We start from the raw sequence: 16,524 nt of genomic DNA, 5'->3' as shown, positions 1-16,524 counted from the left end.
GAAGAGAAACACAAAACTAAAAAAAGAAATGTAAATGCATAGAAATGAGCACAGATTCTAAGATAAAGTCTAGCCCCAGATTTACTGCACTGGCAGAGACTACCAGGCACCCACGTGCATGCACACACATACATACACCTGGTCCTTTTTCCTTCTCAAGCCTGCCTCTGAGACTCTGTGCCTTGAGGCCTTGATTGCTTCTGTTGTTGTGGGCTTGGCTCGCTCTTCTTTTGTATCTCTTCTCCCTGTTTCCTGATGATTTCGGTACATGATTGTCTCTTTCTAGTGGACTACAAAGCACTGCAAAGACAAGAACTAATCACAGTCATCTTTGTATCCAAAGTGTCTGGCATGTGCAATCATCCATAAATGATTGTAGAACACAAGCACACCAAATTAGATCCTTGCAGCCCAGAATCATGTCTACCCTTGGAAATCAGTTCTTCTAAAAACAAGGTCCCATAGGCTTAGGTCTGTTTGACCCTATGTAAAACAATCTAAGAAATTAAGATGAATAGAATTGTCATAAAATCATATACGACTCTGCTTTTACAAACATGTTCTGCACAACGCTGCATTTGGTCCTCAGAAAAACAGTGTAAGAAAATGAAATTTAAAGGGATTAACCAGCTAGCAACGGGGGGATTAAATAACTGGCTCAAAGTCACAGAGCAATATTATAATACACTTAGAAACAGATCCAGATCTCTGGATGCTTAATCCATTAGTCCTTCCAGTTTTATGGACTGCATCCCCAAAGATGCCTTTGGGAGCTGGGTCATCAGTTACCTCAGAGAACAATTCTAAAGCTTGCCGCACACCATGCTCTCTGTCTTCCTCGCACTTATTATGGCACCGGCCCAGGGAGAGAGTCTAATCATCATTCCAGGACAAGCAAGTAGCAGAACCTTGCCGAAACAGAACTAAATGCCAGGAGACCTAGCAATCCTATTCCTGGGAATGTAAACAAACAAACCTTACAGATTCAAAAGTATATGTACTTATATATACATGCGCAATAAAACACATCTGATAGCAAAAAATCAATGTTGTACAGGCAGTTTGATACCTCTGAACTATTGTACAGGTATTTGAAGATATATGTAAAATAATGTCCATGACAACTATGTCACAATTGGGAATGGGATAAAATGATTAAGTCATATCCATACTATAAATCATGATAAAGTCAATAAAAGCAGTGATTTAATTGCATCTATACCTATTGGGTGGAACTACATTCAGAACATTGAGGCTTTTCATAAAACAAGACACAAATCAATACTATAGAATGACATTTACACTTCAGAAAATAGTGTGGAAGGACTTTTGATTTTTTTTTTTTTTTAGTGTTAACAGTAGTGGAATGCATGACCTTGAGTCTGATGGAAAAACATGTGATTTTTGTTTGGGCTTACATGTATTTTTCTGCAATATTACTTTTGTGTTAAGAAAAATACAAAACAAACAATTTTCAATGAAAGAAATGAATCCAAACCCTGACATTTGTGGTCAATGGATTTTTGACAAGAGTGCTGAAACATTTAAATGGCTCAAGAATTATCTCTGCAGCAAATGATGTTGAAAAGGCTGAATTTCCACATACAAAAGAATGGATTTGAAGGTCCGGGGAGATGGTGAATAAGAGCACTTACTGTGCAAGCATATGGAATATGAGTTCAAATCCCCAGCAAAAAGATGAGTACACACCTGTGTGTCTGCAACCCCACGACTAGGGATGGGACAGAGAAAGCAGAATTACTGCGCCTCACTGGCTGCCCACCTAGGTCCTGGCTCAGTGAGATACCGTATCTCAAGGAAACAAGGTTGGGGAGTGATCGAGCCTCTGTAACACTCACAGTCACATGCAACTGTGCTTGCATACACTATACACATGCACAAAAACAGAAAAGAACAGCATACATAGAAACTATCTCAAAATGGACCCCAAGATCCAAATATAACAAATAAACTATGAAATGCTGTACATAAACTATTTATAAACGTCTTTAATTCTTAAAGTTTGAAGTATTGTGTCCCATGTAGGTGATTTTTCAAGACTATAGATACCCTCAGATGTTCAAAATAAAATTTTCATAGATTTGACTGTGGTAAACAGTTCTCTCTCTCTCTCTCTCTCTCTCTCTCTCTCTCTCTCTCTCTCTCTCTCTGTGTGTGTGTGTGTGTGTGTGTGTATACACATGGACATGCACGTTGATTGGGAATAGATATGCACAGATTATAAAGAGGCCTCCACTACCATTTTTCTTCACACTCCGTCTATGAGTAAAGTGCTATTTCCAAGGTTTATCAGGCCAAGAGTTTATTTTCATAAGGGAAATAAATGGAGGGGTATGATTGTTAGTGATCACTATCAAACTTAACAGAGTCTAGAATCACCCAGGAGGGGAGTCTCTGTATATGCCTTGGGGGTTGTCTTCATTAGATTAGTTGATGTTGTGTGAGGGAAGACCTGTCTTAATTGTGAATAGGTCCATTTTCTGAGCAGGAGATACCAGATGCCATCAAAGGGAGAAAGTGTATGACTGTATCACCTGTATCTATGTGCATGCCTGGTGCCTGCAGAGATGAGAAGAGGGCAACAGATCCCCCTGGAACTGGAGTTACAGATGGTTGTAAGCTGCCACGTGGCTGCTTGGAACTTAATCCAGGTCCTCTGCAAGGGCAGCAGACAATTTTAACCATTTAGCTGTCACTCTGGTCCTTAGATAGGCAAAGTGAGCTCAGCACTAGAACCCATTCCGCCTTCTCTGCTTTCCAACTGTGATGCGTGTGACCAATTGCTTCAAGCTCCTGCTCTCTTGATGTCTCCACCATGATGAACTGGTCCTTTGAACTTTATAAAGCTAGAACAAACCCATTTTCCTTTAAGTTACTCGTGTTAAAGTATTTTATCACAGCAACAGGAAAAGAAGCAAGGAGTAGCTTAGAATGCAAGAAAATGGGCCTAGTTCATTAACACCCTAAGAACTCCGTTCTCACATGCAGAGATGAAATCACTCTTAGCTCCAGTATTAAAAGTATAGCATTCCCTAATCAGAGAAAGTTTCTTTTGTGGTCATCTCAATTAACACAGAGACCCACATTGATCATGTGCAAAGAGTAAAAGACCGTGGAGTTTCCAGCCCTAAGTGGGACATATGTATATCATACCCCCTTGTCCCAAGACTCTAGGATCATCATGGAAGAGGGAACTGGGAAGAGTCAGAGGTATATAGATGACTACAACATGACTACAAGAAAATAGTGTTTTTCAGACCCAACAAGGCAGTTGTGCATATGAGCTCACAGTGGTTGCAAAAGCATGCACAATACCTGCCTAAGATCAGTCCACACAAAATCCTAGCATGGAGGAGTGAAGAGGTCAGGAATGCCCTTTTCTAGCTATAGAACTATCGTCAGCTGCTGGATGAGGAAAAGTCAGTTTTCTTTAAGGATGAAGCCCCTGAGAGGCTACCTTTGCTCTCATAAGATGGTCCTATACCCAGGCATATGGGAAGCACCAAGTATACTCAGTGAGAAGAATAAGGAGAAGGGGAAAGAGGAGAGGAAGGAGAAGAAGAAATGGGGAGGGAGTACTGAATAAGGAGAGAATTGTAGGATAAGGAATGGGCAGTGAACTTCATCAAAACATATTATACACAAGTATAAAATTTTTAAACAATTAAAAATGTATAGTCTTCCCAAACTATCCCTTGAGCTATAGGCATCTTCCCTTCTTCCTTGTGAAGAGTTATTCTGACTTCTTCCACGCTGCTCTTCTATTAATATGTGTATATATCCCTTTGTGTTCAATTGGAGCTGCTTCTTCCATGTTCATCTACAAGATGTACTTGAAATTTTATCTTAATTTCCCGGAAATAGACTCTGATACAAAGATTGGCGTACAGATGATTATTAGAGGAGTATTGAGAATACCTGCAAGGAAGTGAGAAAAACAGGTCTAGGGTTAGGGAAGAATAACAGTGGAAAGCCTCAAGGGTTCTCGTGGGAGCTCTGGGGCCATGGTGACTTCCCCATTAGGTTGTCTGAAGTTGAGGTTTGAGCCTTTGCACTTTCGTTGGATAGAAGCAGCTCACTATGCCTACTTTTCCAGAGAAATCACAATGTCACCTGTGGTTAAGAGCAATGTTCAAAGAGGGACATAACTGAGAGCCATCAGCAGCCACTACTTCCAGCAGCTGGGTGGGTCGAAGTGAAGTAGTCACTGTAGTCGCTTCTTACCTGGTTGAACTCAGAGAAAGTTCAGAACAGGGTGTTGTGAGTTCTTTAAACCCACTTCCCATATGCTTCAGTGACTTGAATTCCCAGGTGTGAAGTTAGTTCAGCATTCTCAAATTTTAGATGTGAGAAATTGGAGACTGTTAAAAAATGTGACCGGGACCCGAGAGATTGTGAGATGGTTCAGTGGATAAAGGCTCCCACTGTCAGTCCTGACTATTTGAATTAACCCCCCGGGACTCATATGGTGAAAGGAGAAAAACTGACTCCCGAAAGTTGTCCTCTGACCTTCACACACACATACCCGTGGTGCATATGCACGTACACGCACACACACACACACACATGCACGCACACACGCACGCATGTACACACGTGGTAAGAGAGATACAGAAAGACACATAGAGAAAGATGTCATTTTTAAATGTCCCCAATTTGGGCAAATGAACGGGTGCTGATGGAATTTCTTAGGACAGATAAGGAATACACTTGGAGCAGGAAGAAACTAAGATTTCATCTTTAACAAATGAGTTTTGCAATGGCTATAAAACGTTCAAATGGAGACATGTGTCAAGTAAATAGATACATGAGGGTGGAACTTAGAGAAATCGCGGATGTTCCTGCTGACTGGGAGTTGAATATAAATTGTGTTGAAAGCTATAGGAATGAATGAGAGCCCTTAAGGAGGGAGCATAAAATGGGAAGTAATCTACAGCTGAGAGTTTGCTGGATGACCACCATCGAATGGTCAGAGGGAGGAGGGTGACTGGACAGAGATGGAGTCATAAAGAAGCAGGAAGACTACCCTGCAAGTGTTTTGTCACAAAAGCCACATGAAGACAATATTTCTGACAACAAGGAAGTGGCTAATGGTATTAAACACTGCGGTAAAATCAAGCCAATTAAAGGGTGGATTTTTTGTTTTGTTTTGTTTTGTTTTTTTGCCTTTGGGTTTAACGTGCTCAGGAACTGGTGATCATTGTGAGAGGCTGTTTTTGGAGAGAAAGTCACACTGCAGTGAGCTGGGGAAGGAGAGCAAAGTGGAGAAACAGAGGCCGCAAGTAGAGAAGATTCAAAAAGTTGGTTGTGTGTGACTGAGGAGGAGAGAGCTTCTGGAGGGTTAGCTGAAAGGATATGTGAGTGCCAGGGATTTGTTTGTTTACTTGTCTGATTACTTGTTTGGGTAAATTTTAATTGAAGTACAGCGTGCGCACAGAGACGTAAAAAGCAGGTGTACATCTTGATGGAGTTCCAGAATCTTAACACACTCATATAAATAGAATCCAGATGAAAAAATAAAGAAGATAACACCTCATAATGCCCCTTGTGACCCATTCCAGTAACTAGCTCCAACAATGCTAAACATTACCCTATCTTCTAACATCGTAGAGTAATTTTCCTTATTTTGAACTCTAATAGAGCCATCCAGTGTGTGCTCTTTTATGTCTGGCTTTTATCACTGCAGCCTTGCTTATGAGACCCATATAATTGTGTGTAGTAGCTATGCATCCAGTCTCGCTGCAGTGTATTTATCCATTGTGTTAATTCATCCATTCTCCTATTGAAGGACATTAGGGTAGTTTTCAGTTTGGCACCATTACATTTTTGTGGATTTCTCTTTTAAAAATACTCAAATGGCCTTTAATGTGCTTCAGGCAAATCACTTTCTGCAAAACATTCAAACTTCTTTTCTTGCTTGTTTGTTTTGAGATGGGGTCTCAGTCTGCAGTCAAGGCCAGCCTAAACATCATTACATAACCCAGGCCACCTCGAATTCAGGGTTATCCTCCTGCTGTAGTCTCCCAATTGCTGAGATTACAGATTTGGAACCAATTGTTCAAAATACAATTTTATAGCAAAAAGAAAGTAATCTTTTCTATTAGCCTTCTTGAAATAGGGTTTGATGGCATAGCCCAGATGGGACACGAACTCATCCTCAGCTTCCCTAGTGGTGGGATTATAACTAACACATCATCATACCTGACTCCAAACATACTTAAAAAAACAAAACTATCCTGTGATCCAATCCAACAAAATTAACTTGGTGAATCTCAGAGTAATTTATTAAACTTCTAAATAGTCACAAAATGTTTCTACTTACAATTCCGTATATTTAAACATTAAAACAAAAGACTTATTAAAAAGCCAATCCTCTGTGTAAGTCTCCAAATATTTTCCAGCGTCTAATAATAATTCATGAACCTATTTACAGCCACTTTCCTTAAATGTTTGCTACAAAATAAAGCAGCTATTTAGGTGCTAGACAGAAACATTTATTTCCAGAACCCGTGTTTAAAATAATTTCTTTTTAAAATTACAGTAATTTATTGTGGGCATGTGCTTTTGTGCATGCCATGGTGTGCATGTAAACATCAAAGGACTTGTGACATTTGACAGTTGGTTCTCTCCTTCCACCATATGGAGTCTGAGGATCCCGTTCAGGTCATCACACTTGGTGACAAGTGCTCCTACCCTTTGAGCTATTTCCATGCCCCTAATTTTTTTATTGAGGTGAAATTCACACACAAAAATTAATAATTTTTCACAATAACAATTTTATGTAAATATGTTTTTTTGCCAAAACTGGAATCAGAGTATGATTGCTCATTGCTCATACCTATAATCCCAGTATTCAAGAGGCTGAGGCAGGAGGCTATCCTTGAGTTAAAGAATAGACTGGGCTACAAAGTGAGCCTGCCTGTCCCCCCCCCAATACCCCACCAACCAGCAGAAAAGTAAACAAATGTTCTAAATGAATGGGTATCAAAATATTTATGTTAATTTTCATGTAATTATTAAAAAGGTATATAGCTGTCAGTCTCCTTGAGTTCATATTGCCCAGGTTCAAACCAGAGAATGTTCCAGCACTGAAAAGGGGAAATTGTCACAAAGTTGCATTCCTAACCAAGAAACTATTTGCAATTGATGCCTGCTGGGAAATGGAAAATCACTTTTCTTCAGCGCAGTGACATTGGGTGTATTAACCATGGCAGGCCCTTACTCAGAAGTAGTGGGCCAACACAAACCAGACCTAATGCTTTGGGGTTTTGTGTGAGTGTGTATATGTGGCCTTTTTGTTTGTTTTAATTATTTTTGTTTTATTATCTTTTATTTTTCGTTTTGCTTATTTGAGAAAGCATGATATTGGGTGAGTAGGGAGGTAGAGATTATCTGGAAGGAGTTAGGAGAGGAAAAGAATACGATCAAAATATATTGTATAAAAAGACGTTTTAAATAAAATAGGAAATTATTTAAAGTTAAAAACTCAATATAGAAATGGTTTATCCCTTATAAGTACATATAAAATAGCTTTTAATAATAATATATTCAGAATTCTGCATCTACCCCTACCAATTTGAGGGCATTTTATCACTTACCATTTTATTTTCAGTAATAGGGACTGAACTCAGGTCTTAAGCATGCTAGACAAGCACTCTCAAGAGTTACACCCCATCATGAGAACATCATTTTCATCCTTGCCCCTCAAGCATGTGGCCCTGAGCTCAAAACCCCCAAACTCATGTAAAAACTAAGCCCAATAGTACATACCTATAATGGCAAAACTGAGAAAGCAGAAGCAGAATGATCCTTAGGGCTTGCTGGCAAGCAAGTTGAGGCAAATGGGTGATCTCCAGGTTTACACAAAGTCTGGTCTCGAAGAATAAATTTCTTTTCATTTTATTGTGTTTTTAACTGATACAAAAAGTTATATTAATTGAATAACATGTGACACCTCATGTATAAATTATATAACCAGGTTAGATGTGTAACTGGAACTTTCTCTCCCACCTACCAGTTCCTAAATTCATGCGGGATGTCCTTCTGTATATGTGTTGTTTTTATTGGTTGATGAATAAACCTGTTTGGACTAATGACTTAGCAGAGTAAAGCCAGGCAGGAAACTCGAACTAGAGAGAAACAGAGAGAAAGTAGGTGGAGTCAAGGAGATGCCATGTAGTTGCCAAAGGAGACACACACCCCAGAACCTTATCAGTAAACCACGAGCCTAGTGGTAAAATATAAAATAATAGGAATGGGTTAGTTTAAGATGTAAGAGTTAGTTAATAGGGAAGTATATATCTTAATTAAGGGAGCCATCTTAGGGTTGGCAAGAGACTTGACTCTAGAGGTGCTCCCAGGTGTTCAGGGAGATGTCCCCAGTTAGTTCCTTGGGCAACTGAGGAGAGGGAACCTGAAATGGCCCTATCCTATAGCCATACTGATGAATATCTTGCATATCACCATAGAATCTTCATCTGGCGATGGATGGAGATAGAGACAGAGACCCACATTGAAGCACCAGACTGAGCTCCCAAGGTCCCATTGAGGAGCAGAAGGAGGGAGAACATGAGCAAGGAAGTCAGGACCGTGAGGGGTGCACCCACCCACTGAGACAGTGGGGCTGATCTATTGAGAGCTCACCAAGGCCAGGTGGACTGGGACTGAAAAAGCATGGGATAAAACCGGACTCTCTGAACATGGCAGACAATGAGGGCTGCTAAGAAGCCAAGGGCAATGGCACTGGGTTTTGATCCTACTGCATGTACTGGCTTTGTGGGAGCCTAGCCTGTTTAAATGCTCACCTTCCTAGACCTGGATGGAGGGGGGAGGACCTTGGACTTCCCACAGGGCAGGGAACCCTGACTGCTCTTTGGACTGGAGAGGGAGGGAGAAAAGAGTGGGGGGAGGGGGAGAGGAGTGAGGGGAGGGGGAGGGAAATGGGAGGCAGGGAGGAGGCGGAAATTTTTTCAATAAAAATATATCAAAAAAAGATCCAAATCTAAAAAAAAAAAAAAAGAGTTAGTTAATAAGAAGCTTAAGCTATTGGCCAAGCAGTGTTGTTATTGAAACAGTTTCTGTGTGATTATTTGGGTCTGGGTGACCAGGAAACACATGAGCAGTCTTAATATTAATTACAAACTGTTTGGTCTATTAGTTCAGGCTTATTATTAACTAGCTCTTACAACTTTAATCCATTTCTATTATTCTGTTTTACCACAAGGCTTGTGACTTATTACCTCACATCCTGTTTTCCTGGCAGCTGCTGGTGTCTTTCTTGACATTGTCTTCTTGTATTCAATTTGGCTTTCCCCTCCTAGCTATATGTTGCCCTGCCATAGGCCAAAGCAGCTTTATTCATCAACCAATGAAAGCAACACTCATTCACAGCATATAGAAGGGCATCCCACATCATAAATGTATTTGTCATTTCAAATAAGTTCTACTTTGTGTAATAAGTGCAATTACTATTGTATAATAAGATGCAAGAATGTTCTCTATGTGCCTGTAGCAGAGTACCTTCTCCTTAACTCTCCCTATCCCTATTTTCAGCAACCTCTCCTAACTACCACCCTACTTACAACTTCTGTGACTTCAATTATTTCGGAATCCATATGTGATTGATATTGCATGGTATTTGTCTCTTTGTGCTTGGCTTATTTCATTTAGCATCATCAACTCCACTTCCATCCATTTTGACACAAATGATATAATTTCCTTTTTTTCATGAGTAGACAGTATTTCATCATGTGCACATACAGAAAATTTCCTTTCTCTTTTTATTCATTGTTAGGCATTTAAGTTGATTCTGGGTTTTACAAATTGTGGATGGTGCTTCAATAAGCAGAGGGATTCAGATGTCTTTTCATTATACTGTTTCTGCTTACTTGAATGTGCACCCAGAAATGGCATTGATGGTTTGTATGGCAGGACTAGATGCATTACTTGAAGAAATGCTATGCTTTTCTCCAGCCATATTAACATGCATGTGCAAGGAGAGTTCCCCTTTCTCCATACTTCACCAGTACTTGATAGTTTTACCTCTTTTGCTAAGATCTATTCTTATAGGAGTAAAGTGAGACCTCATCTGAGTTTTGACATACATTTTTCTGATGATTATTGATGCTGGACATTTTTTCATACACCTGTAGATCATTTGCATGTCTTTTACTTTGTTTTTGAGTTTTGATGCTTTATATTGTCTAAATAGTAAATTATTGTCAGATAATAAAATGGTTTCTTCCACACTCTATATTGCCTTTTTATTCTGATTGCTCCACTTACTGTGCACAATCTTCTTAATTTGGCATAAAATCTAACCATTTAATTTACTCTCATTTTATTACAGTAGCTTCTCTCTGTTGTTCTATCTGGATTTGAACTCTAGGATTCAAACAATCCTCCTGGCTCAGCCTCTCAAGTGCTGGAACCACAGACACACCATTTGCATTCAGTTGCATAATTAACCATTTTAACGTAATCTGAATTGGGCATAATGGCACACACCTTTAATCCCAGTACTTGGGAGGCAGAGGCAGGCAGATCTCTGTGAGTTTGAGGCCAGACTGATCTACATAGTGAGAACCTGTATCAAAAACACCAACAAATAAAAATCATCTGTTTGGTGGCATTTAGCATATTCACAATGTTATGTACCCCACCTCTCTAGTTTCAAAACATTTTCATCACCCCAAAAGAAAACACTTTAACCATTAAGTCAATGCTCCTTATTTATTCTCTCTCCCTTACAGTCCTGACAATTACCATGGAGTTACTTAGGTTTGATATTTCATATAAGTTAATCAAACAACATAGAACTTTTTGCATCTGAAGTCTTTCCATGGTTTTTGAGCTTTATCAACACATCAGAGTATGCACCAGTGCTTCATTCTATTTTATGGCTGAATAATATTCCATTGTATGACTACACAATTAGTTTAGGTAACCTTTCACTGACAGACATTTAGGCCTCTTGGATGTTATAAATGGTACTGCTATGAAAATGATAATTTTATGTATTTGTTTGAGCCCCTGTTTTCAATTATTTTGACTATGTACCTAGGAGTAAAATTATTCAGTCATATAATCATGCTACATTCAATTTTTTGAGGAACTGTCAAACTGTTTTACACAGTGACTGCATCACTTCATATTCTCACTGCTAATATACAAAGTGTTCTATACACTAAATCTATTTCTCCATACCCTCCCCAACCTTTGCTATATTTTGTTTGTGTTTTATTTTTTTACAGTTTATAACAGCCATCATAATGGGTGTGTAAAACCTCACTGTGGTTTTGAATTTCCTAATTACTAAAAGAGATTGGGTGTCAATCTGTGAGCTTGTTGCCCATTTACAGATATTCTTTGAGGAACTGTCTCTTTAAATCCATCTTTACATGGCCTCTCTCTTCATATTAAGTTGTAAGAGGTGGCTCTGTATATCTCTTGGCCACTCTGCCCTTTACTAGATACATAACTTGTAAATACTTTCTCTCTTCCCATAAGTTGTCATTTTGCTTACTTTTAAATGTCTCCTGATGTAACTGAGATGATCACATACTTTAGTCATCCTTTTATTGAAGCAGCTTTTTACATTGATTGATTTTCTTGTATTGAACAGCTTTTGCATTCCTAGGATAAATTCCACTTGGTCATGATACCCAATCCTTGAAAATGCTCTCAGATTCATTCATAAGTATTTTGTTGACAATGTTTACATCTGTATTCATAAGGCATAATAGTCTATAACAGGCATTTTTTTTATTTATTTGATTTTTGAGAAAAAGCTTGTGTCGCCCAAGGTAGCCTTGAACTTGCATTCTCCATGCCTCGGGTATAAGAGTGCTGGGATTATAGACATGTACCATCTTGCCTGGCTCAAAGCTTTATTTTACAGAAGAAAAAAGTGGCAATGCAAATGGAAAAGGCAAGATTCACATGGCAGCTGTTATAACCTTGAATGATATTGTGTTACATTGAAAAGCATAATTGACCATGCATCTTGCAAGATAATTTCTTTCACAAAAGAATTTGTTTGATGTAGTTAACATAGTTTTTAAAAAAAAACCTAAATTTTAAGTTTATCATGTCATTATAGGAATGAGGAAAAAGAAAGACTCAAGTTAGGTGATTTGCTTATAGTGACATTTACAGTAAGCAAGAGCAGACACACTTTTGGTTTTAACCATGTACCTGAAACATTTTCTAATTACACTACTCCTTTAATATGGATCTCTAAGCCTTCGGTTTTCTTACCACAAAGTCCATCTCTCTGACTTTTTGCCTGTTTCTAACTAAAATAAATGTACTGCTGTTTAAGCCATTGTCTACCCTGCATGCTCTTTGATATGGCTAGAAAACAGCTCCCCAGGACTTTATTAGAAAAATATTTCATGTTCTTGAAGTGCAATTAAACATGTGACTGCATCCTTTAATATTTTCTGTCAGTATTATTTACTGAGCCTCAGGCACTGGACCAGTGCGTGTTCGCTACATCTCTACATATGAACTTCAACGTGTGATAGACTGTGCTAATAGCCACAAGTTCACAGGATAATCTCAGCACTGTTTATGGTGAAGGTGTATGTGATATTTCAAAGTGACAAGAAAATACCAAAGCCGCTTGAAATGCTCAAGATGAAATGTTCAAATTGAGAGGAGTGCCACTGAAAAAGACACAGTAAAGCTGTGTACAATGGTGATTTAATTCACATGCATGAGTCAATCATGCTCAGGATGTGGGTGGTTCTAGAAGTAGGTGGAAATGGAAGGGTGAATATGAGGGAGAAAAATCAATGAAAAATGTGCGTCGATTCAAAGTTCAGATGAACTATAAGTGAATCAATTTGTATTCCTGCACAAAGATTTCCACAGTTACCTGTCATATATCAAGTTTAATATGACAATGCTGCTTCTGATATCCTTATGAGGAAGTACCGAACAAGGGCTCGACATTTCAGGGTCTCTTTCCCAGTGGTAATTTCAAACTCAGTAGCTCCAGCTCTTTAGTCCTATTATAGTTTATCCTTTGGAAATTTCCTACTTTTCCCTGCCTTGGATGTATGTGTGTCTTTCTCCTTGTTTCTATCCTGAGCAACAGGTACAAGATACTGACTTCTCCAGCCATTCTATCTTTTCTCATGATTAGCTTGAGATTTTATATATATATATGTATATGTATATATATATGTATATATATGCATATATATGTATATATGTATGTATATATATATATATACATATACAAGAACACCATGTGATATCGTGCCCTTCACAGCATATCACATCAGGAGTACATGATGCCAATGTCCCTTATTATTGGTGAAAGCAACATAGATCATTGGTGAATGTGTTATTTGCTAGGTTTCACAACCCAGAAGTTGCTGTTTTTCACCATTGTAATTTGCTGAGAATTTGGGGAAATTATTTTGAGAGTACTCTAGTACCTTGCTTCTCCTTAAACTTTTACCCACTCGTTTTGGTCCACAAATGCTTCATGCTTACAATAACTATTACTGTGGTGTTTGCCTATAATGAGTATGTATTTCAGTTATTACTTCTGTATTTAATAATTGGGATTCTTCAATAAGAAAGAGATTTCTTCCCCCCATGCTGGTTTAATTCAATTATTTGTTTGCAACAATATAGAGCCATGTCTATTTTATTTTGTAAGTTGTAATATTTTTTCATGTATGTGTATGTGTGTTTGTTTTTGTTTTTTTTTTTGAGAGGGGGAGGGGGTCGAGCCATAGTTTCTCTGTATAACAACCCAAGCTGTCCTGGAACTTGCTTTGTAGACCAGACTGGACTTGAACTCACAGAGATCCATCCACCTCTGCCTCCCGCGTGCTGGGATTTAAGGTGTGTGCCACCACTGCCCAGCTGATTATCTTGTTTGGTCCCAGTTTTGAGAGCACCTTCCACATTGTACTCTGTAAAGGTACTCTACTAAGCCTTTTCCTGAGCAATAGCTTGAGTTACCTTTCACATTCGTATCTGCAAATTATCTGGAGTTCATTTCTGTATCTCGTATGAGGAAGGTCTTATGCACTCTCCCCTGAATGGATAGCCAAGTGCTGATTCTCTGAGAAGCACTATATCTATTGAAAAGACTCCCACCCCCACCCTAAACTACAGTATCTTCTTTGACATATTTTGGATTTTATTTTAGAGTTCAATATCACATTAGCTTAATGATTCTATCCACGAAGCTTGATCTCTGGTATTGGCTTAATTTTGACCTTCTTTCACGACTGCCTTAGCTCTCCTTGATTTTCTTAATTTCTACATTGTGAGAGCTAGTCATCACTATCAATTTGAGTAGGTTTAGAATCACCATGGAAACACACCTTTGGGCATGTCTCTTCTGGAGGGAGTTTCTAGAAAAGTTTAACTGAGGAGGGAAGACCCTACCCCAAATGACGGTGGCTACATCCCAAGGGCTGGTATCCAGAATTAATAAAAAGGAGAGCAGAAACTTCTCTCTCCTGATTCCTGGCTGCTGATAGATGTCACCAGCTGCTCATGTTCGCAGCACCTGTTACCATGGCTTCCCCACCTTTGTGGACTTCATCCCTTCAAAGCATGAGCTAAAAATAAACCTCTTCTGCTATAAGTTCTTTCTTGATATCTGTTTGCTTATAATAAGGGGGAAGTAACTAAAGCACACACCGATTTTAGATTTGTCTTGTCAATTTCCATATGTAAAGAAAATTCCTGTTGAAGTTTGAGATTGTCTTTACAATACTGACATTCATAACTTGCCCATTTATTTGGGTCTCTTTTTTATTTCCTTTCACAGATTGCTTTAGAATTGTCTGTTTAGAGGCCTTGGATGTTTTTCTTCATTTTACTGATAGGCATCAGATTTTTTTCAATGTTGTTTGGTTTTTGTTTTATTGCATCTTCTTAGCTTTTAATAAAAATCATTTGAGAAGGAAGATTTTCATTTAATTTTTCTCCTGTAATGGCAAAAAGAAGGAAATTGACAAAGGGACATGTTTTATGATTATTAGATGAATCAGAATGTAAATACTGAAATGAAGATAACAGCACTTCAGACTCTAATGAGAACAGAACTGATTATGTCAGTGAAGTCTCAGACGAAGATATCTTAGATGGAGGTTTTTCAGACTCAGGAATAGATGAACAATATATTTTAAAAGACAAAAAAGAATAACAAAGGAGACAAAAGGTTGCTCATTAAAAAGAATGAATTGTTTAATAGGAAGTACTTTTTGCTCAATCACTCCTTCTGACAAAAGGCCATGACAGCACATTCTGTATTGTTCCAGATTTATGTCAAGCTTCATTTTATATGAATTGATTGTTACATCAAATATCTTTTCAAGTGCGCTGGTGGTTTGAATGAAACGTCCCTCATAAGTCTCAAGCCTTGAGACTTGGTCCCTAGTAGTTGGCAGTCTGGAGAGGATTAGGAGATGTGACCTCCTTAGAGGAGGTGTGTCACTAGGAGGTGGGATTTTGAAGTTTCAAAAGACTAGGGCCTTTCCCAGTCCACCTCTTTGCAGTCTGCAGTTTTGCAATGCGAGTGCCCAGATATTGCATCAACCACCATGCCTACTTCTTTTTTTTTTCTGTTTTACCTCGTTTTTTTTTATTATTTTTATTTTTTTACTAATTAATTAATTAATTTAATTATTAAAGATTTCTGCCTCTTCCCCACCACCACCTCCCATTCCCCCCGCTCCCCCAATCAAGTCTTCCTCCCTCCTCAGCCCAAAGAGCAAGCAGGTTTCCCTGCCCTGTGGGAGGTCCAAGGACCACCCACCTCCAACCATGCCTACTTCTTGCTACCATGCTGTCCTGCCATGGTGGACTCTTAATCCTTGCAAACTGTAAGCCCAATTAAATGATTTCTTTCATGAGTTGCCTTGGTCATGGTGTTTAATCACACTAGAAAAGGGGCAAATACAGTTGTTACTGCTCTTTAGAGAGAGGGTCTCATGCATCCCAGACTGTCCTCAAGTTTGCTATGTAGAAGAGAACAGTCTGGAACTTCTGCTCCTACTTCCTCTACCTCCCAAGAGCTGGGCTTATAGGTACATACCACCACATCTGGTTTTATTCTTTAGTTCCATGTGGGCATGGAACTCAGAGTTTCTTGAATGCTGAGTAAGCACTCTACCAGCTGAAGCATCCCTAGTCTCACTAAATGGTTGATATTATTTTTCATTATGCTTTTGTTCTGACTGCTATACATTTTTGGAAGATTACCTAAATAAAAATACACTTCAGGGACAGATGGTAAATGAGAACTATCTTTGCTGACACACTAAAGATTAAACCAAGCAGTTGCTGATTTATTTGTAATTATTTTTCTCTTAGTGACGATCCCACCAGATATATATATATATATATATATATATATATATATATATATTTGAAGTACTGTTTTTCAGTTTTCAAGTAATTCTTTCTTTAGAAAGATATTCAAGTTGTTTTTCTTGGTTTTACAGTTTTAGGGATTTTTATATTTCC

Source organism: Chionomys nivalis, chromosome X (assembly GCF_950005125.1).
Source record: "Chionomys nivalis chromosome X, mChiNiv1.1, whole genome shotgun sequence".
In the NCBI taxonomy this organism is placed as follows: Eukaryota; Metazoa; Chordata; class Mammalia; order Rodentia; family Cricetidae; genus Chionomys; species Chionomys nivalis.
Note: the sequence above shows the minus strand (reverse complement) of the source record.